Source organism: Triticum aestivum, chromosome 1A (genome assembly GCF_018294505.1).
Source record: "Triticum aestivum cultivar Chinese Spring chromosome 1A, IWGSC CS RefSeq v2.1, whole genome shotgun sequence".
Classification (NCBI taxonomy): Eukaryota; Viridiplantae; Streptophyta; class Magnoliopsida; order Poales; family Poaceae; genus Triticum; species Triticum aestivum.
The window spans coordinates 132,593,818-132,616,766 of NC_057794.1; the positions used below are offsets into that span (position 1 = coordinate 132,593,818).

The 22,949-nt window shown below is 43.5% G+C and overlaps 1 long non-coding RNA gene across 1 annotated transcript in view; it reads right to left on the bottom strand.

The window, feature by feature from the left end:
- LOC123107280 (uncharacterized) overlaps positions 1–935 on the bottom strand; it is a 3,175-nt gene extending 2,240 nt beyond the window's left edge. The window contains exon 1 of the long non-coding RNA XR_006451645.1: positions 558–935. This is a non-coding gene — a long non-coding RNA (uncharacterized lncRNA). The remainder of the gene's footprint in view (positions 1–557) is intronic.
- Positions 936–22,949: the final 22,014 nt, after the last annotated feature.

Below are 22,949 nucleotides of genomic sequence, written 5' to 3' on the forward strand. Positions count from 1 at the left end.
GCCTTACACTAGTAGCTACCCTAACACTAATTACCCCTAACTACATTTAATTAGGCACTAATTAATTGGGCTGGCCATGTGCAGAGGCACAAGCCGGCCACTGTGTGGCTGTGCATCACGCACAAAGCACACACATGCGCATGGCCAAGGCCGTGGCATGGCCGGGATGCAGCAGGCAGCCGTGCGTAGAGAGCAACAGCAGGGGAAGCGGCAGCAAGCAATAGTAGAGCAGCGACAGCGGGGCAAGCAACAAGCAGGGAGAGGCGAGGCGGGGCGTGCAGGAGGCTGTGGGCACGCGCCTTGGCGCGGCCAGGCAGCGGCCGGCGCGACGGCGTGCAGGCGTGTGCGCGGACAGGACCGAGTGAGGGCGTGGGCTGGGCACGCAGGGGCTCGCGGCGAGCACAACCAGCAATAGGGGAGCGCGGCCAGAGCCGCGACAATAGAGCAGTGAACAGGGGCGTGGAGCCGAGCTCCCTGTCATGGCGGCCAACACGTGGGACGGCCAAACAACGACGAATTCAAGGGGAAAGAAAAGGGGAACAGGGAGAGGATCTCACATCGATCCTGTAGGTGAGCAAAGCGGGCTCGAGGAGGCTCCGGTGAGGCCGAATCGAAGACGGTGAGCGGCGGTGCGGAGGTTGAAGATGACCTCGATCCGGTCGATGTAGGGGCTCCCTGCTACATCTGGTGGTTGTGGTTGAGGCAGTGGTCGACGATGTAGCGGAAGGACGCGCTCAGTGGGCGAGGGGACGACGGTGGCCGCGGCTATGGAGGCGGCATGACGACGGTGACGCTCGGGTGGAGATGGGATCGAGCGAGAGAGGGGCGAGGAAGGAAAAGATAGGGCTAGAGTTCGATCCAGGGACGAGGGTGGTCCCTTATCCTCTCGGCGGATGCTCGACGTGTGGCCATCCGCGCCATGGGCGGGTGTGCTGAGGCCACGCCATGGCCTCTGCCTCCTTCTCTGTTGAGACGTAGATGAAAAGGCCAGCCGATGTGGGCTGGGCTGCACTGTAGTAGTGGGCTACCATTCATAGTAGTTTTTCTAACTTACATTTTTTGTAAAAAAAAGATAGCTACCGTTCTATTTACCTCGGCCACCAAATGAATTTAGTTTTAAATTGAAAATTTGCACATAATGACTATGTACTATACTAGGCTACCACAAAAGGTTTGGGGTCTAAAGGAATTCGTTCGATTTATGTTTTTGAATTTAAGTGTGTATAATTAAAGTTGCTAGCGCTATTTTAAATAGGTTAAGGGTTTTTTATTAACTCAAATAATGTTTGTTTCCACATGATAATTAAATAGTGATTATCTGCAACCCAACGAACATTTTTGTTGGATAGTTTAAAGAAATAGAAATTTCACTAGTTAGTAGAATTTGTATTTGCACTGATTTTGAAACGAGTGCGGTTTAACAAAAATTTAATTAGGATGACATGGCATCATTATTAGAGGGTTACTTTAGCTTAATTATCCGGGCGTCACATTAACGCGGTTGATGTAGTCGAACGTCTTCACGATCCAACCGATCCAAACACCGAACGTACGGCACCTCCGTGTTCAGCACACGTTTAGTTTGATGACGTCCCTCGAACTCTTGATCCAGTAGAGGGTCGAGGGAGAGTTCAGAAAGCAGAACGGCGTGGTGATGGTGATGGTGATGTGATCCACGCAGGGCTTCGCCTAAGCACGACGACACTATGACCGGAGGAGTAAACTATGGAGGAGGGCACTGCACACGGCTAAGAGAACAACTGTTGTGCCTTTGGGGTGCCCCCTGCCCCCGTATATAAAGGAGGGGGGGAGGAGCTGGCCGGCTAGGGGTGGCGCGCCGTGGGGAAGGAGTCCTACTAGGACTCCAGTCCTAGTAGGATTCGGCCCCCCTTTCCTTCCAACAGAGAGGGGGGAAGGGGAAAGGAGGGAGAAGGAGAAGGAAAGGGGGGCCGCGCCCCTTCCCCTTGTCCAATTTGGATTGGGCAAGGGGGGCACCTCCCATGGCCTGCCTCCCGTCCTCCACTATGGCCCATTAGGCCCATTAACTTTCCCAGGGGGTTCCGATAGCCTCCTGGGACTCCGATAAATCCCCGAACTTCTTTGGAACCATTTCGGTGTTCATATATAACCTTCAATATATGAATCTTTACCTCTCGGCCATTTTGAGACTCCTCGTCATGTCCGTGATCTCATCCAGGACTCCGAACAAAATTCGGTCACCAAAACACATAGCTCATAATACAAATCATCATCATCGAACGTTAAGTGTGCAGACCCTACGGGTTCGAGAACTATGTAGACATGACCGAGACACATCTCTGGTCAATAACTAATAGTGGAACCTGGATGCTCATATTGGTTCCTACATATTCTACGAAGATCTTTATCGGTCAAACTACATAACAACATACGTCATTCCCTTTGTCATCAGTATGTTACTTGCCCGATATTCGATCGTCGGTATCATCATACCTAGTTTAATCTTGTTGCCGATGAGTCTCTTTACTCATTTCGTAATGCATCATCCCGCAACTAACTCATTAGTCACAATGCTTGCAAGGCTTATAGTGATGTGCATTACCGGGAGGGCCCAGAGATACCTCTCTGATACATGGAGTGACAAATCCTAATCTCGATCTATGCCAACCCAAGAAACACCTTCGGAGACACATGTAGGGCATCTTTATAATCACCCAGTTACGTTGTGATGTTTGATAGCACACAAGGTGTTCCTCCGGTATTCAGGAGTTGCATAATCTCATGGTCAGAGGAATATGTATAAGTTATGAAGAAAGCAATAGCAATAAAACTAAACGATCATAATGCTAAGCTAACAGATGGGTCTTGTCCATCACATCATTCTCTAATGATGCGATCCGATTCATCAAATTACAACACATGTCTATGGTTAGGAAACTTAACCATCTTTGATTTACGAGCTAGTCAAGTAGAGGCATTCTTGGGACACTCTGTTTGTCTATGTGTTCGCACATGTACTAAATTTCCGGTTAATACAATTCTGGCATGAATAATAAACATTTATCATGTTATAAGGAAATATAAATAACAACTTTATTATTGCCTCTAGGGCATATTTCCTTTAGTCTCCCACTTGCACTAGAGTCAATAATCTAGATTACATAGTAATGATTCTAACACCCATGGAGTATTGGTGATGATCATGTTTTGCTCGTGGAAGAGGCTTAGTCAAAGGGTCTGCAACATTCAGATCTGTATGTACCTTGCAAATCTCTATGTCTCCCTCCTTGAGTTGATCACGGATGGAATTGAAGCGTCTCTTGATGTGTTTGGTTCTCTTGTGAAATCTAGATTCCTTCGCTAAGGCAATTGCTCCGGTATTGTCAGAAAAGATTTTCATTGCACCCGATGCACTATGTATTACACCTAGATCGGATATGAACTCCTTCATCCAGACTCCTTCATTTGCTGCTTCCGAAGTAGCTATGTACTCTGCTTCACACGTAGATCCCGCCACGATGCTTTGCTTGGAACTGCACCAACTTATAGCTCCACCATTCAATATAAATACCTATCCGGTTTGTGACTTAGAGTCATATGGATCTCTGTCAAAGCTTGCATCGACGTAACCATGTACGACAAGCTCTTTGTCACCTGCATAAACGAGAAACATATCCTTAGTTCTTTTCAGGTATTTCAGGATGTTCTTGACCGCTATCCAGTGATCCACTCTTGGATTACTTTGGTACCTCCCTGCTAAACCTATAGCAAGGCACACATCAGGTCTCGTACACAGCATTGCATACATGATAGAACCTATGGCTGAAGTATAGGGAATGACTTTCATTTTCTCTCTATCTTCTGCAGTGGTCGGGCATTGAGTCTGACTCAACTTCACACCTTGAAACACAGGCAAGAACCCTTTCTTTGACTGATCCATTTTGGATTTCTTCAAAACTTTATCAAGGTATGTGCTTTCTGAAAGTCCAATTAAGTGTCTTGATCTATCTCTATAGATCTTGATGCCCAATATGTAAGCATCTTCAAGGAGGTCTTTCATTGAAAAATTCTTATTCAAGTATCCTTTTATGCTATCCAGAAATTCTGTATTATTTCCAATCAACAATATGTCATCCACATATAATATTATAAATGCTACAGAGCTCCCACTCACTTTATTGTAAATACAGGCTTCTCCAAAAGTATGTATAAAACCATATGCTTTGATCACATTATCAAAGTGTATATTCCAACTTTGAGAAGCTTGCACCAGCCCATAAATGGATCGCCGGAGCTTGCACACTTTGTTAGCACCTTTAGGATCGACAAAACCTCTGGTTGCATCATATACAGCTCTTCTTTAAGATATCCATTAAGGAATGCAGTTTTGACATCCATTTGCCAAATTTCATAATCATAAAATGCGGCAACTGCTAACATGATTCGAACATACTTAAGCATCGCTACGGGCGAGAAGGTCTCTTCGTAGTCAACTCCTTGAACTTGTAGAAAACCTTTCGCAACAAGTCAAGCTTTGTAGACAGTAACATTACCGTTAGCATCAGTCTTCTTCTTGAAGATCCATTTATTCTCTATGGTTTGCCGATCATTGGGAAAGTCAACTAAAGTCCACACTTTGTTCTCATACATGGATCCCATATCAGATTCCATGTCCTCAAGCCATTTTGGGGAATCTGGGCTCATCATCACTTCCTCATAGTTCGTAGGTTCGTCATGGTTAAGTAACATGACCTCCAGAATAGGATTACCATACCACTCTGGTGCGGACCGTACTCTGGTTGACCTACGAGGTTCGGTAGTCACTTGATCTGAAGTTTCATGATCATCATCATTAGCTTCCTCACTAATTGGTGTAGGGATCACTGGAACTGATTTCAGTGATAAACTATTTTCCAATTCGGAAGAAGGTACAATTACCTCATCAAGTTCTACTTTCCTCCTACTCACTTCTTTTGAGAGAAACTCCTTCTCTAGAAAGGATCTGATCTTAGCAACGAATATCTTGCCTTCAAATCTGTCATAGAAGGTGTACCCAATAATTTCCTTTGGATATCCTATGAAGACACATTTCTCCGATTTGGGTTCGAGCTTATTAGGTTGAAGCTTTTTCACATAAGCATCGCAGCCCCAAACTTTAAGAAAGGACATCTTAGGTTTCTTGCCAAACCACAGTTCATATGGTGTCATCTCAATAGATTTAGATGGTGCCCTATTTAACGTGAATGCAGCCATCTCTAAAGCATAACCCCAAAACGATACTCGGTAACTCGGTAAGAGACATCATAGATCGCACCATAGCTAATAAAGTACGATTACGACTTTTGGGCACACCATTACACTGTGGTGTTCCAGGTGGCGTGAGTTGCGAAACTATTCCACATTGTGTCAAATGAAGACCAAACTCATAACTCAAATATTCACCTCCACGATTAGATCGTAGAAACTTTATTTTATTGTTACGATGATTTTCCACTTCACTCTGAAATTCTTTGAACTTTTCAAATGTTCCAGACTTATTTTTCATTAAGTAGATATACCCATATCTGCTCAAATCATCTGTGAAGTCAGAAAATAACGATACCCGCCGCGAGCCTCAACACTCTTTGGACCGCATACATCAGTATGTATATTATTTCCAATAAGTCAGTGGCTCGCTCCATTGTTCCGGAGAACAGAGTCTTAGTCATCTTGCCCATGAGGCATGGTTCGCAAGCATCAAGTGATTCATAATCAAGTGATTCCAAAAGCCCATCAGCATTGAGTTTCTTCATGCGCTTTACACCAATATGAACTAATCGGCAGTGCCACAAATAAGTTGCACTATCATTATTAACTTTGCATCTTTTGGTTTCAATATTATGAATATGTGTACCACTACGATCGAGAATCAACAAAAATAGACCACTCATCAAGGGTGCATGACCATAAAAGATATTACTCCTATAAATAGAACAACCATTATTTTTTGATTTAAATGAATAACCGTCTCACATCAAACAAGATCTATATATAATGTTCATGCTCAACGCTGGCACCAAATAACAATTATTTAGGTCTAAAACTAATCCGGACTGTAGATGTAGAGGTAGTGTGCCGACGGTGATCACATCAACCTTGGAACCATTTCTGACGCGCATCATCACCTCATCCTTAGCCAATCTTCGTTTAATCCGTAGCCCCTGTTTTGAGTTGCAAATATGAGCAACAGAACCAGTATCAAATACCCAGGCGCTAATACGAGCATTAGTAAGGTACACATCAATAACATGTATATCAAATATACCTTTCACTTTGCCATCCTTCTTATCCGCCAAATACTTGGGGCAGTTCCACTTCCAGTGACCAGTCCCTTTGCAGTAGAACCACTCAGTTTCAGGCTTAGGCCTAGACTTGGGCTTGCTATTCTTCTTGAACTTCACCTTCTTCCCTCTGCCCATTTTCTTGGAACTAGTGGTCTTGTTAACCATCCACACTTGATGCTCCTTCTTGATTTCTACCTCCGCAGCCTTTAGCATTGTGAAGAGCTCGGGAATTGTCTTTTCCATCCCTTGCATATTATAGTTCATCATGAAGCCTTTTTAGCTTGGTGGCAGTGATTGACGAACTCGGTCAATGACACTATCATCAGGAAGATTAACTCCCAGCTGAGTCAAGTGGTTATGGTACCCAGACATTCTGAGCATGCACTGGTATGCATCGGTGCTAAACAAACGGTTTTTAACCCCTTTCCGCGACGACATTTGGAACCGTCGCCAATGAGTGTGAGCGATAAGGGGGGTCCTTCCCACACGACCCAGAAATCGTCGGGGATAGGCCCTCCTGGGACATAGGCTGGGGCTGTGTGCGATCGGGCGAGGCATGGAAACCCAATCATTTCCGTAGGTATGTACATCCCACACGGTAATCCGAGAAAATCATTTCCGTAGGTATGTACATCCCACACGGTGAATCCCAGAAAAATCATTTCCGTATATATGTACATCCCACATGGTGAATCCAAGGAATACATTTCCGTTCTTATGTACATCCCACACAGTCAAACCAGGGAATGTTTCCATTTGTATGTACATCCCACACAGTTTTATGTATACGCTCGTGTGTGAAAGGTGTAACTATCACACACGCTCTGCCTTGGTTAACTGTTTGCTTTCATTAACTACATCACACACGATTTGATGTAGAAAACTGTGTGGCATTGGGCTATCCATCACAAGCGCTTTTACTACCAGAACCGTTTGCAAAGTTCCATGGCTGTCTGTTCTCTTTTTATTTTTGCATGTAATTTATTATTAAAATTGGAAATTTTGAAATATGAAACATGCAATTCAAATTCTCAGCACAATGGTTCAACAATGAATCCATAAATAAAATTGCCAGTACAATATGTTCAGTAATTATAGGATTAGGCAGCAATTAACTATGATGAACCATAGTATTTAAAGGCAGTAAAGGTGAAGAGACAAGTGTAAATTATTTTGACTGCCGACGGTGTTGAAGAAACGGAATGCCCATAATGTGTCTTCCTGCATGCCATAGGCATGAACCACTTTTGTCCAACCCCTTGTGACGATCGCCCGCCGATCCTTCACTGCCTTCAGGAAGACTTCTAGAGCATTACCATGGTACCATGAATTATATACTTTAACCTTAGTTGCCTCCACTCCCTCTACAAAAAATACACTTCCGTGATGATACGTGTTTGTCGCAGTAGGTCACGTTTTCTGTGATGCATATACATCCATGATGATTTTATGACAGAATCAAGATAGTCATACCTGTGCTGTCGTAGAAGTGTTCCATGACATTACCAAAATTATCATCACAGAAGTGTTCACTTCCATGACGATAAATGCCGCGTCATGGAAGTTCTTTCGTCAAGGGTGACCGACACGTGGCATCCACCATAACGGGTCGCCGTTAAGCTATTGGGTCCAGTTTAGGATCTGATAACCCACTAACAACCACGACCAATGATGATTTTCCACGTGTAAAATTCTCATTGGCCGACGGAACCACGTGTCAGCTCCGCGTTGGCACATGTATCACTCATCCAATGGGAGAGATGCGCCTATGATATGTCGACACGTGGACTGGCCCAATAGTGGTCCATTTAGGTTAAAAGGCTGGGCCTATCAAAATAAGCGGGCCGGTCCATTAGCGGCCTGCTTGAGTCAGGCCCATTTACAAGCACGACCCATACAAGTTACACAGAATCGGCCCATCAAAGGCCCATTCTACATTTGACAATTTCCAGCCCATCGTTAGTTTTAGCCCGTTAACAGCCCGCTACATCTTTGGCCCCAATTGCGGACCGAGCTTCTTTCGGTCTGTTAGGGGCCCATCGCCAATTCCAACCTGTTAACGGCTCGGAACGTCTTTTGGCCTTTTCTCGGCCCATTCTGCAGTTGGGCCAATTCTAGCCCGCTATGACATTAGGCCTGTAATCAGCCCATTCGGTAAATGGGCCAACCCCTAGCCCATTTTGTCTCTGGGCCTATTAACGGCCCGCACAATAGTTGGTCCTTTGACTTTAGGTCCATTAGGGGCCCATGTTCCACAGGGCATCATTCCAGCCCAGCGTGACTTTCGTCCTATTAAAAGCCTAGTTTGAGAATTGGGCCTCCTCTGCTCCATAACACTTTCGGCCTCTTACTGGCCCGTAAAGTAAAAGGGCCGAGACAAAATTGACATCTATTTCGGCTTGCTAGTGGCCTGCGGGCCATTTACATTTATACGGTCCTATCGAGCTTTTGGCCTGTTAACGACCTGCTAAGAGCCGTTGTTACGGTGGGCCACATCATTTGGGATCCACTTAATATTATTTTCACCAGCCCAATTAATGCCCGCTTTGACTACACATGTTTGTTCGTTTGTATGGCATCCAGGAAATGTTTGGGCGTGTGGGCCCCCGTTTCAACGATATAGCATATCCAAGAATTATCCTACTCCATACTATCGCCTCTAAAAAACATACACTATACAATAAAAAGACTAAGGCATAGAAACGTACAATAATCCTACACTATACAATAAAGAAATTACAGCCGAATATACCCACTGGGCATTATAGTTCGGCACAAGTGATAATAAATCATACACAAACAACAAATTACATACACTAGACAAATAAAGCTCATACATCATGGACACGCATCAACAGAACTTAACATTTGAACTATAATCTCTTCAGAAAATAGGATTGGTCGGATCCAGATAGCACAAATTTCAGTATGCAAAATCTCCAATTCCTTCGTGGTTACCTCAGTGTCTTGTTTAATTTTTTGACTCCTGCATCTAATATCTGCATGTCCAGTCTCAACTTGTTGATTGTACATTGAGAATCATGTACACGTTGTCTTGCCACCTCTAGTTGATGCTCGAGAACATCAGCACATTCCAATTCCAATCCATAATCATTCGGTAATGGCCATGCCGCACTGCTCGCAGATCTTTGTGTTGGTGTCAATTCATCCTTAAATGTTTATGTAAGTACACATGACTAGGGCAAAAATATAGTTACAACAGTGAAGCGAGAAAGACAGTCTATTTTGTACATGGCAAAACAGGACTAACAATAATGTTACACGTCATGAAGCATAAGAAGGTGATATTTTAAAAATTATAAAAATGGTAGTTTGTGTAGCCTGCATAAAAAAATCTCTCTTATCTCACCAGAGGAGCATGATGTTGGGGCCAAATCCAAAACACAGACATGTTACAAATTTAGACAGCACATTGCGCATAAGTAAGCAAGCAATTGGCCATTCTGTAGCTCAATTAAAGTCTTAGGGAGCATAATGAACAGCGGAGGGATTCATACAAACCTACTACAACAAGCAAAGCTATGCAATCATTAGCCTAGTATAAACTAGATTGTGGACCTCATGCAGTAATAGTTGGTTAATAGACTTCAAAGCTTAAGGTACACTTCACCAGAGTAATTAAATGGTAAGGCCTTTAATTATGTCAAGTAATAGTTATACAAGTACCCAACATCAAGCATCATTGTTTGGGCATCTCATTAACTGAGGACAAATAAAGCAATTGAAAAGAGCAATTTAACTATGCCTGAAACAAACAAGGAATTCAACTGTTGAGTTGGATAGAGTGACTTACCTTAATTGGTTGAACAGGCTCAACACTGCTCCTACTTCTCTTGCAAGGCTCCTTCCTAACATCTTCTACTTGGAAATTCTCAATCTTATCTTCATTGCACCCCCTTTGCAAGGTGACACAAACTAGTTACTCGTCTCCTTGGAAGATAAATATGCATAATTTCTAGTCTATGAACAACAAAAAAGGATGAGATTATAACAAAACAACACCACATAATGAAACATGCCACATCTCTTGCACTTGCACACAATGAAATGAGAATTTACTATGTGTGCACTATGTAAAAACTAGGCATACCTTCGAACTGGATCTCCAGGTACTCTTGGAGAGCCTACTTTAGTGTATAGCCAAACATTTATGTCACCTATGAGTTAGACAAGCCCCCACTACAATAGCCCTTAGTGTTTAAATTGTTGACAAGCTCAGTTAGAGTGTTAGGTCAAGAACAACAAGTAATCAAGGCAAACCGTTCTGGTATGGTTGGCCGATGCAAACAAACAATTGAACAGATGTATCAAGAAAAGAAGCAAAGGAGGAGGCTTAAAGACCATCACTTGACTGACCAGATTTAAGGGGCATTTAAACATCATGTGCAATGTATGAACTAACATAAACATTGCATATTCCAGATTCTACAATGGAATGCACATGCAGGCACGAGTGATTCATTATTGCATGCACAATTGAATTGCAGGTTAAGGGCCAGTTCTATTCCGTCTTTTCAGAGTTTATTGTCAAAATAAGCCATAAAAGATGTAAAGAAGTCATTTTTGAGTTATGGGCTCGGGCTTAAGTTATTTCGCTTCGGAGGGGGATGTTTTGGGTAGAAGCTCACTAAAAATTGAAGGGAAGGGGAATAGTGAAATGACTCTGTTGCTTGCCTATATTACACTCAAAATGCAATTGCCCTGCTCGCTTGCTTCTCCTCTCCCCTTTACCTCTACCTCGATCCCCTGCCTGCAGCGATAGGGTTCCTCCAGCGAGCCGTCGCCACTGGTCCCATCTGGCCGGCGGGTAGGGCCAAATCTCCCCGGCTGCTCCTCCCTCTAGCGTTGCCCCTCATTCTCATGGTCTCCAGCAGCTGCTCCACTATGGTCCGTCCAACGCACTACTCAGGCAGGTGCCGCACAACTACGGCTGATCCCACACTGCGGCAGAAGGCACCTTATTCCCCCTCCCCTCCTCCTAGGTCGTGGCCTTGAGGTGTTGTTGAAGGATGAGCTCATCCAACAAGGTGAGGATCTCCTCTGATTTTTTGCCAAATTTTCATTCTGATCCACTATACGATGAATTGCTATGAGCTGCTTCTGCTGCTGCTATATGATGCATTGCTATGAGCTGCTCTATATGATGAATTGCGATGAGCTGTTGCTGCTATATGATGAGTTGCTATAAGCTGCTCCTGCTGCTGCTATATGATGAATTGCTATGAGCTGCTTCTGCTGCTGCTATATGATGAATTGTTGTGAGATGCTCCTGCTGCTGCTATATGATGAATTGCTATGAGCTGCTGCTGTTATATGATGAATTGCACACTGCTACTGCTATATGATGAGTTGCTATGAGCTGCTGCTGCTATATGACGCTTTCAGGTGTTCCTGCTATATGATAATAACCAGCCACTTGGACCATCAAATTTCAATAAATAATTGTTCTTCATTTAAATGTGGGCCATGCATTCTTCATTTAAATTAGGCAATGGGATCTCTATGGAAGACATTGACCAAATTAGATTGTACCAAGTAGATGGTATCTTTGTATTTGCATTTTGAACACATAGCCATGGCCTGTTTTCCTATCATATTAATTACTGCAATGGGTTCAATTTGTGATGTTTGCAAGTCAAATTAATTTTCATATGGGCAGAAAAATGACAAAATATAATGCAATCTAGACTTTTCACTGATCATACCAAAGATAAGCTGAAAAGGAAGGCAATGAAAAGAACTGGTTAGCTTATTACCTGGAGCTTATATTCACATGTGCTTATTTTCTTAGGATAACTCGTAATAACTGTCCCTAAGAAACTTGGCCAAAAGAACTGACATACAAATAACATGTCACGATGATTGCAATGAAGGAGTGGCCTACAATAGCACACTGTATAGGCTCACCGCTACCTCTCCTTTTTTGCGATGTTCCATGAAATTGCCACATACATCTTATACTTTTTCATTGTGTAACACTATTTGCAAGTTGACACGGCTAATTTCAGACATCTCTACATGATAATACATTGCATATCCCTTGCGCATATTTAAACCACCAATTAACGATTGTGTGCATAGCATAAACTAGCCATGACTCTGTGTGCTGGACTAGCAGGCACTCTAAGGGAGCCTAATGTAGTGCACTGGAATTCCTACATGCCACCTACGATTTTGTGTAATGTACTACCTCTGTTCCTAAATATATGTCTCTGTAGAGATTCCAGTATGGACCACATATAGATGTATACAGATGCATTTTCGAGTGTAGATTCACTCATTTTGCTCAGTATGTAGCCTATAGTAGAATCTCTAGAAAGACTTATATTTAGGAACGGAGGTACGAGGTAGTATCATGTATGACCTCTACATATCTAATTTAGCAGCCAATAGTAGAAATCATTGTCTACACAAAGGGATTACTGGTCGAAAATCCTAGCAAAGCACGCTGGCAGGCACACAACAATACAAGAGAGAGAAAGATGCACTTACAAGATCGTAGCAATGCCTCAGTCCGGGATCTTGGTTGGCCAAGCTGTTAGATCCAGAAGAAACATTGTCCTTGTAGTTTTTGCCAGCTGCATAATAGGTAACAGCGGCATGTTAGTATATTTGAAGTACATCGGGCAGGTGATGCTGGACGGGTTTAAAGGTGAAGTACCTAGGCCGTGGCGGGTGCTTAGCATGTTGCCAAACGGTGGGAATCAAGTTAGAAACATCAAGGGTGATGATGTTGCGCTAGCTGTCGGGGTCCGGTAAGGAGATCTAGAACCATCGAGTAGGGTGTTTGTGGAGCGGCTCTGATAGGGTGGACTACGGTGTGGGTGAAGCGGATCTGTGGCCGTGGACGAGGGCATCGGTGAAGCTGCTTCGGTGGTTGGGTTAAGGATGGTGTCAACGATGTGGATCTGTGGCCGTGGACGAGGCGTCAGAAGCTGCTCCGGTAGGTTGGATGAGGGTGCGACGAAGCGGACTTGTGAGTTGTCAAAGCGGCCCCAGTAGGGTTGAGAATGGTATAGGCGAAGCTACTCCGGTAGGGTTGACAATGGTGTCGGCAAAGCGGCTCCGGTAGGGTTGAGGAAGGTGTCGGCGAAGAGGACCAGAGGTCGTCGACGAGGGCGTCGGTGGCACAGCTCCGGGGGTTGTGGACGAAGCGTCTCCGGTGGGGAGTACGAATGAGCCGCTGCAGATGTGCTGCGGTTGATGAGAGTACCGGTGTAGCAGATCCGGCGCCGTGGACAAGGCCGGCACTGAATGGGTTGTGGTACAATGGTGGATGAGCAGTCTACTTGTTTCTAGTGGAGGCGGGAGGGGTAGATGCAGCCGCAGAAGCAGATCCGGTGAGGTGGATGCCGCTGGCAGTGAATGGGCTCTGGTACGCCGGTGGATGAGCATTCTAGGGTTTCAAGAGGGAAGGAGGAGAAAGGCCGATGAAGTACGGACGACGTGATGTAAGATGCTCTAGTGCCGTGGAGTTAGTCATTTTTGCGGGAGGGGGAGAGGAAATGGGGGTGCCGTTTGGTGGGGGGAACCGGAAGTTACCAAAGCAGCCCCTAAAGGAAATATGCCCTAGAGGTAATAATAAAGTTATTAATTATTTCCTTATATATCATGGTAAATGTTTATTATTCATGCTAGAATTGTATTAACCGGAAACATGATACATGTGTGAATACATAGACAAACAGAGTGTCACTAGTATGCCTCTACTTGACTAGCTCGTTGATCAAAGATGGTTATGTTTCCTAGCCATAGACAAAGAGATTGTCATTTGATTAACGGGATCACATTATTAGGAGAATAATGTGATTGACTTGACCCATTCCGTTAGCTTAGCACTTGATTGTTTAGTTTGTTGCTATTGCTTTCTTCATGACTTATACATGTTCCTATGACTATGAGATTATGCAACTCCCGTTTACCGGAGGAACACTTTATGTGCTACCAAACGTCACAACGTAACTGGGTGATTATAAAGGAGCTCAACATGTGTCTCTGAAGGTACTTGTTGGGTTGGCGTATTTCGAGATTAGTATTTGTCACTCCGATTGTCGGAGAGGTATCTCTGGGCCCACTCGGTAATACACATCACTTATGCCTTGCAAGCATTGCAACTAATGAGTTAGTCGCAGGATGATGTATTACGGAACGAGTAAATAGACTTGCCAGTAACGAGATCGAACTAGGTATTGAGATACCGACGATCGAATCTCGGGCAAGTAACATACCGATGACAAAGGGAACAACGTATGTTGTTATGCGGTCTAACCGATAAAGATCTTCGTAGAATATGTGGGAGCCAATATGCGCATCCAGGTTCCGCTATTGGTTATTGACCGGAGACGTGTCTCGGTCATGTCTACATAGTTCTAGAACCCGTAGGGTCCGCACGCTTAAAGTTTCGATGACGGTTATATTATGAGTTTATGAGTTTTGATGTACCGAAGGTTGTTAGGAGTCCCGGATGTGATCACGGACATGACGAGGAGTCTCGAAATGGCTGATACATGAAGATTGATATATTGGAAGCCTATATTTGGATATCGGAAGTGTTCCGGGTGAAAATGGGATTTTACCAGAGTATCGAGGGGTTATCGGAACCCCTTGGGGGCTTAATGGGCCATAGTGGGCCTTAGTGGAGAAGAGGAGAGGCGGCTAGGGTAGGGTCGCGTGCCCCTGCCCCTCTAGTCTGAATAGGACAAGGAGAGGGGGGCGGCGCCCCCCTTTCCTTCCTCTCTCCCTCCTCTTTCCCCCTTCTGCTAATCCAACAAGGAAGGGAGGGAGTCCTACTCCCGGTGGGAGTAGGACTCCTCCTGGCGCGCCTCCTCCTGGTCGGCCGCACCGGCCCCCCTTGCTCCTTTACATACGGGGGCAGGGGGGCACCCCAAGGACACAACAATTTATTTGATCTTTTAGCCGTGTGCGGTGCCCCCCTCCACCATAGTCCACCTCGATAATACTGTAGCGATGCTTAGACAAAGCCCTACGTCGGTAGAACATCATCATCATCACCATGCCGTCGTGCTGACGAAACTCTCCCTCAACACTCGGCTGGATAGGAGTTCGAGGGACGTCATCGGGATGAACGTGTGCTGAACTCGGAGGTACCATGCGTTTGGTACTTGATCGGTCAGATCGTGAAGACATACAACTACATCAACCGCGTTGTGCTAACGCTTCCGCTTTCGGTCTACGAGGGTACGTGGACACAGTCTCCCCTCTTGGTGCTATGCATCACCATGATCTTACGTGTGCGTAGGATTTTTTTTGAAATTACTATGTTCCCCAACAGTGGCATCTGAGCCAAGTTTTATGCGTTGATGTTATATGCACGAGTAGAGCACAAGTGAGTTGTGGGCGATACAAGTCATACTGCTTACCAACATGTCATACTTTGGTTCGGCGGTATTGTTGGATGAAGCGGCCCGGACCGACATTACGTGTACGCTTACGCGAGACTGGTTCTACCGATGTGCTTTGCACACAGGTGGCTGGCGGGTGTCAGTTTCTCCAACTTTAGTTGAACCGAGTGTGGCTATGCCCGATCCTTGAGAAGTTTAAAACAACACTAACTTGACGAACTATCATTGTGGTTTTGATGTGTAGGTAAGAACGGTTCTTGCTCAGCCCATAGCATCCATGTAAAACTTGCAACAACAAAGTAGAGGACGTCTAACTTGTTTTTGCAGAGCATGTTGTGATGTGATATGGTCAAGACGTGATGAGATATAAGTTATTGTATGAGATGATCATGTTTTGTTGAAGTTATTGGCAATTGGCAGAAGCCTTATGGTTGTCTCTTTATTGCATAAGATGCAAGTGCCAAATAATTGCTTTACTTTATCGCTATGCGATAGCAATAGTTGCAAGAGCAATAGTTGGCGAGACGACCATGTGACGACACATTCATATAGATCAAGATGATGGAGATCATGGTGTCATGCCGGTGACGATGGTGATCACGATGATGCTTTGGAGATAGAGGTCAAAGGCACAAGATGATGATGGCCATATCATGTCACATATTTTGATTGCATGTGATGTTTATCTTTTATACATCTTAGTTTGCTTAGTTATGAGGGTAGCATTATAAGATGATCTCTCACTAAATTTCAAGATAAAAGTGTTCTCCCTGAGTATGCACCGTTGTCAAAGTTCGTCGTGCCCAGACACCACGTGATGATCGGGTGTGATAGGCTCTCAATCCATCTACAACGGGTGCAAGGCAGTTTTGCACACGCAGAATACTCAGGTTAAACTTGACGAGCCTAGCATATGCAGATATGGCCTCGGAACACTGAGACCGAAAGGTCGAGCGTGAATCATATAGTAGATATGATCAACATAGTCATGTTCACCATTGAAAACTACTCCATTTCATGTGATGATCGGTTATGGTTTAGTTGATTTGGATCATGTGATCACTTAGATGATTAGAGGGATGTCTATCGAAGTGGGAGTTCTTAAGTAATATGATTAATTGAACTTTAATTTATCATGAACTTAGTCCTGGTAGTATTAGCATATCTATGTTGTAGATCAATAGCTCGCGTTTAGCTCCTCTATTTTATTTTTGATATGTTCCTAGAGAAAACTAAGTTGAAAAATGTTAGTAGCAATGATGCGGATTGGATCCGTGATCTGAGGATTATCCTCATTGCTGCATAGAAGAATTATGTCCTTGATGCACCGCTAGGTGACAGACCTATTGCAGGAGTAGATGCAGACGTCATGAACATTTGGCAAGCTCAATATGATAACTACTTGATAGTTTAGTGCACCATGCTTAACAGCTTAGAATCGGGACTTCAAAGACGTTTTGAACGTCATGGATCATATGAGATGTTCCAGGAGTTGAAGTTAATATTTCAAGAAAATACCCGAGTTGAGAGATATGAAGTCTCCAACAAGTTCTATAGCTAAAATATGGAGGATAATAGCTCAAGCAGTGAGCATGTGTTCAGATTGTCTGGGTACTACAATCGCTTGAATCAAGTGGGAGTTAATCTTCCAGATAAAATAGTGATTGACAGAATTCTCTAGTCACCATCACCAAGTTAGTAGAACTTCGTGATGAACTATAGTATGCAAGGGATGACGAAAACGATTCCCGAGATTTTCATGATGATGAAATCGATGAAGGTAGAAATCAAGAAAGAGCATCAAGTGTTGATGATTAACAAGACCACTAGTTTCAAGAAAAGGGCAAAGGGAAAGAAAGGGAACTTCAAGAAGAACGGCAAGCAAGTTGATGCTCAAGTGAAGAAGCCCAAGTCTGGACCTAGGCCTGAGACTAAGTGCTTCTACTACAAAGGGACTGGTCACTGGAAGCGGAACTGCCCCAAGTATTTGGCAGATAAGAAGGATGGCAAAGTGAACAATGCTATATTTGATATACATGTTATTGATGTGTACTTTACTAATGTTTATAGCAACCCCTCGGTATTTGATACTGGTTCAGTTGCTAAGAGTAAGTAACTCGAAACGGGAGTTGCAGAATGAACAGAGACTAGTTAAGGGTGAAGTGACGATGTGTGTTGGAAGTGGTTCCAAGATTGATATGATCATCATCGCACACTCCCTATACTTTCGGGATTAGTGTTAAACCTAAATAAACATTATTTGGTGTTTGCGTTGAGCATGAATATGATTTGATCATGTTTATTGCAAAATGGTTATTCATTTAAGTTAGAGAATAATTGTTGTTCTGTTTACATGAATAAAACCTTCTATGGTCATACACCCAATGAAAATGGTTCGTTGGATCTCGATCGTAGTGATACACATATTCATAATATTGAAGCCAAAAGATGCAAAGTTAATAATGATAGTGCAACTTATTTGTGGCACTGCCGTTTAGGTCATATTGGTGTGAAGCGCATGAAGAAACTCCATGCTGATGGGCTTGTGGAATCACTTGATTATGAATCATTTTGATGCTTGCGAACCATGCCTCATGGGCAAGATGACTAAGACTCCGTTCTCCGGAATAGTGGAGCGAGCAACTGACTTATTGGAAATAATACATATTGATGTATGCAGTCTGATGAGTGTCGAGGCTCGCGGCGGTATCATTATTTTTTGACCTTCATAGATGATTTGAGAAGATATGGGTATATCTACTTGATGAAACATAAGTCTGAAACATTTGAAAAGTTCAAAGAACTTCAGAGTGAAGTGGAAAATCATCGTGACAAATAAAGTTTCTATGATCTGATCGCAGAGACAAATATTTGAGTTACAAGTTTGGTCTTCAATTAAAACAATGTGGAATAGTTTCACAAAATCGTGCCACCTGGAACACCACAGCATAATGGTTTGTCCGAACATCATAACCGTACTATTATTGGATATAGTGCAATCTATGATGTTTCTTACCGATTAACCACTATAGTTTTGGGGTTATGCATTAGAGATAGCTGCATTCACGTTAAAAAGGGCACCATCTAAATCCGTTGAGACGACACCGTATGAACTGTGGTTTGGCAAGAAACCAAAGTTGTCATTTCTTAAAGTTTGGGGTTGCAATGCTTATAAGAAAAAGTTTCATCCAGATAAGTTCAAACCCAAATCGGAGAAATATGTCTTCATAGGATACCCAAAGGAGACAGTTGGGTACACCTTCTATCACAGATCCGAAGGCAAGACATTCATTGCTGAGAATGGATCCTTTCTAGAGAAGGAGTTTCTCTCGAAAGAAGTGAGTGGGAGGAAAGTAGAACTTGATGAGGTAACTGTACCTGCTCCTTTATTGGAAAGTAGATCATCACAGAAATCTGTTTTTGTGACTCCTACACCAATTAGTGAGGAAGCTAATGATGATTATCATGTAACTTCAAATCAAGTTACTACTGAACCTCGTAGGAGTGAGATACGCACCAGAGTGGTATGGTAATCTTATTCTGGATGTCATGTTACTTGACCATGACGAACCTACGAACTATGAGGAAGCGATGATGAGCCCAGCTTCCGCGAAATGGTTTGAGACCATGAAATCTGAGATGGGATCCATGTATGAGAACAAATTAAGGACTTTGGTTGACTTGCCCGGTGATCGATGAGTCATTAAGAATAAATGGATCTTCAAGAGGAAGACAGACGCTGATAGTAGTGTTACTATCTACAAAGCTCGAATTATCGCAAAGTGTTTTCGACAAGTTCAAGGTGTTGACTACGATGAGATTTTCTCACTCGTATCGATGCTTAAAAGTCTGTCTGAATCATGTTAGCAGTTGCCGCATTTTATGAAATCTGGCAAATGGATGTCAAAACTGTATTCCTTCATGGATTTCTTAAAAAGAAGAGTTGTATATGATGCAACCAGAAGGTTTTGTCAACCCTAAAGGTGCTAACAAAGTGATAAAGCTTCAGTGATCCATCTATGGACTGGTGCAAGCATCTCAGAGTTGGAATATATGGTTTTATACAGACTTGCGGTGAAGCCTGTATTTACAAGAAAGTGAGTGGGAGCACTACAACATTTCTGATAAGTATATGTGAATGACATATTGTTGATCAGAAAGAATGTAGAATTTTCTGGAAAGCATAAGGAGTATTGGAAAGGAGTTTTTCAAAGAAAGACCTCGATGAAGTTGCTTACACATGGAGCATCCAAATCTATAGAGATAGATCAAGACGCTTGATAAGTTATTTCAATGAGTACATACCTTGACAAGATTTTGAAGTAGTTCAAAATGGAACAGTCAAAGAAGGAGTTCTTGGCTTTGTTGCAAGGTGTGAAGTTGAGTGAAGACTCAAAACCCAGCAGAAAATAGAAAGAGAATGATAAGTCATTCCCTATGCATCAGTCATAGGTTCTATAAAGTATGCTATGCTGTTTACCAGTCCTATTGTATACCTTAGCATCTTTCTGGCAAGGGAGTACAATAGTGATCTAGGAGTAGATCACTGGACAGCGGTCAAAATTATCCTTAAAGGACTAAGGAAATATTTCTCGGTTATGGAGGTGATAAAAGAGTTCATCGTAAAGAGTTACATCGATGCAAGCTTTTTACATCGATCTAGATGACACTAAGTCTCAATCTGGACATATTGAAAGTCGGAGCAATTAGCTAGAGTAGCTCTTTGGAGAGCATTGTAGACATAGAAATTTGCAAAATACATACGGATCTGAATGTTGCAGACCCGTAGACTAAACTTCTCTCACAAGCAAAACATGATCACTCTTTGGATGTTAATCACATAGCGATGTGAACTAGATTATAGACTCTAGTAAACCCTTTGGGTATTAGTCACATGGAGATGTGAACTAATCACATAAAGATGTGAACTAGATTATTGACTCTAGTGCAAGTGGGAGACTGAAGGAAATATGCCCTACATGCAATAATAAAGTTATTATATATTTCCTTATATATCATGATAAATGTTTATTATTCATGCTAGAATTGTATTAACCTGAAACATGATACATGTGTGAATACATACACAAACAGAGTGTCACTATTATGCCTCTACTTGACTAGCTCGTCGATCAAAGATGGTTATGTTTCCTAGCCATGGACAAAGAGATTGTCATTTGATTAACGGGATCACATTATTAGGAGAATGATGTGATTGACTTGACCCATTCCGTTAGCTTAGCACTTGATCATTTAGTTTGTTGCTATTGCTTTCTTCATGACTTATACATGTTCCTATGACTATGAGATTATGCAACTCCCGTTTACCGGAGGAACACTTTGTGTGCTACCAAACATCACAACGTAACTGGGTGATTATAAAGGTGCTCTACAGTTATCTCCGAAGGTACTTGTTGGGTTGGCATATTTCGAGAGTAGGATTTTTCACTCCGATTGTCGGAGAGGTATCTCTGGGCCCACTCGGTAATACACATCACTTAAGCCTTGCAAGCATTGCAACTAATGAGTTAGTTGCGGGATGATGTATTACGGAATGAGTAAAGAGACTGGCCGGTAACAAGATTGAACTAGGTATTGAGATACCAACGATCGAATCTTGGGCAAGTAACATACCGATGACAAAGGGAACAAAGTATGTTGTTATGCGGTCTGACCGATAAAGATCTTCGTAGAATATGTGGGAGCCAATATGAGCATCCAGGTTCCGCTATTGGTTATTGATCGGAGACGTGTCTCGGTCATGTCTACATAGTTCTCGAACCCGTAGGGTCTGCACGCTTAAAGTTTTGATGATGATTATATTATGAGTTTATGAGTTTTGATGTACCGAAGGTTGTTCAGAGTCCCGGACGTGATCACGGACATGACGAGGAGTCTCGAAATGGTCGAGACATGAATATTGATATATTGGAAGCCTATATTTGGATATCGGAAGTGTTCCCGGTGAAAATGGGATTTTACCGGATTGCCGAGGGGTTACCGGAACCCCCTGGGGGCTTAATGGGCCATAGTGGGCCTTAGTGGAGAAGAGGAGAGGCGGCTAGGGTAGGGCCATGCGCCCCTCCCCCTCTAGTCCGAATAGTACAAGGAGAGGGGGCGGTATCCCCCTTTCCTTCCTCTCTCCCTCCTCTTTCCCCCTTCTCCTAATCCAACAAGGAAGGGCGGGAGTCCTACTCCCGGTGGTAAGGACTTCTCCTGGCGCGCCTCCTCCTGGCCGACCGTACCTCCCCCCTTGATCCTTTACATACAGGGGTAGGGGGCACCCCAAGGACACAACAATTGATTTGATTTTTTAGCCGAGTGTGGTGCACCCCTCCACCATAGTCCACCTCGATAATACTGTAGCGGTGCTTAGGCGAAGCCCTGCATCGGTAGAACATCATCATCGTCACCATGCCATCGTGCTGACGAAACTGTCCCTCAACACTCGGCTGGATAGGAGTTCGAGGGACGTCATCGGGCTGAACGTGTGCTGAACTTGGAGGTACCATGCGTTCGGTACTTGATCGGTCAGATCGTGAAGACGTACGACTACATCAACCGCGTTGTGCTAACGCTTCCGCTTTCGGTCTACGAGGGTATGTGGACACACTTTCCCCTCTCGTTGCTATGCATTACCATGATCTTGCGTGTGCGTATGATTTTTTTTGAAATTACTACGTTCCCCAACAGCCCCGACCTATTATGTAGATGAGGGCGGTATTGTTACTGTTGTTCTCCGTGCACCAAGGACAAAAGGGGAATTTCGCATGCTAAAGACTAGGTGGCGGAACATTTAGAAGGAGGTTGGAGATTTTGCCGCTCGCGGGATCGTTCGTATCCAGTTTCAACTAGCTTTGGACCGTGCTAGCGGGAAGGTCATGCGAGACTGTGTACACGGGGTAAGCGTCAGCAGTTAATAACTAGTGTGAACTCCACCCCAGAGAAATAGAAAATAACTCGGGATGATGCGCCAATAACTTGGACGTTCACACGGTCGCAGCCAATCATACGGGTGTAGAGGCGCGTTCACAAAAAAGGGATCAAACGCCCAACCTATGTATTTCTCTTATAAATAGATAATTTAGTGCCATTGGTTATTTACTTTAAACATAATGCATTGACATGTTAGTGTAGAGGCGCACAAAAAGAAATGGATATTGTAGTCTCACAAAAGAAATGGATATTGTAGTCCGCTACTTAAAAGTGTTACCTCATATGATTACATAGCCTCCATTTCATAAATTGCGTACCCGTTGAATTC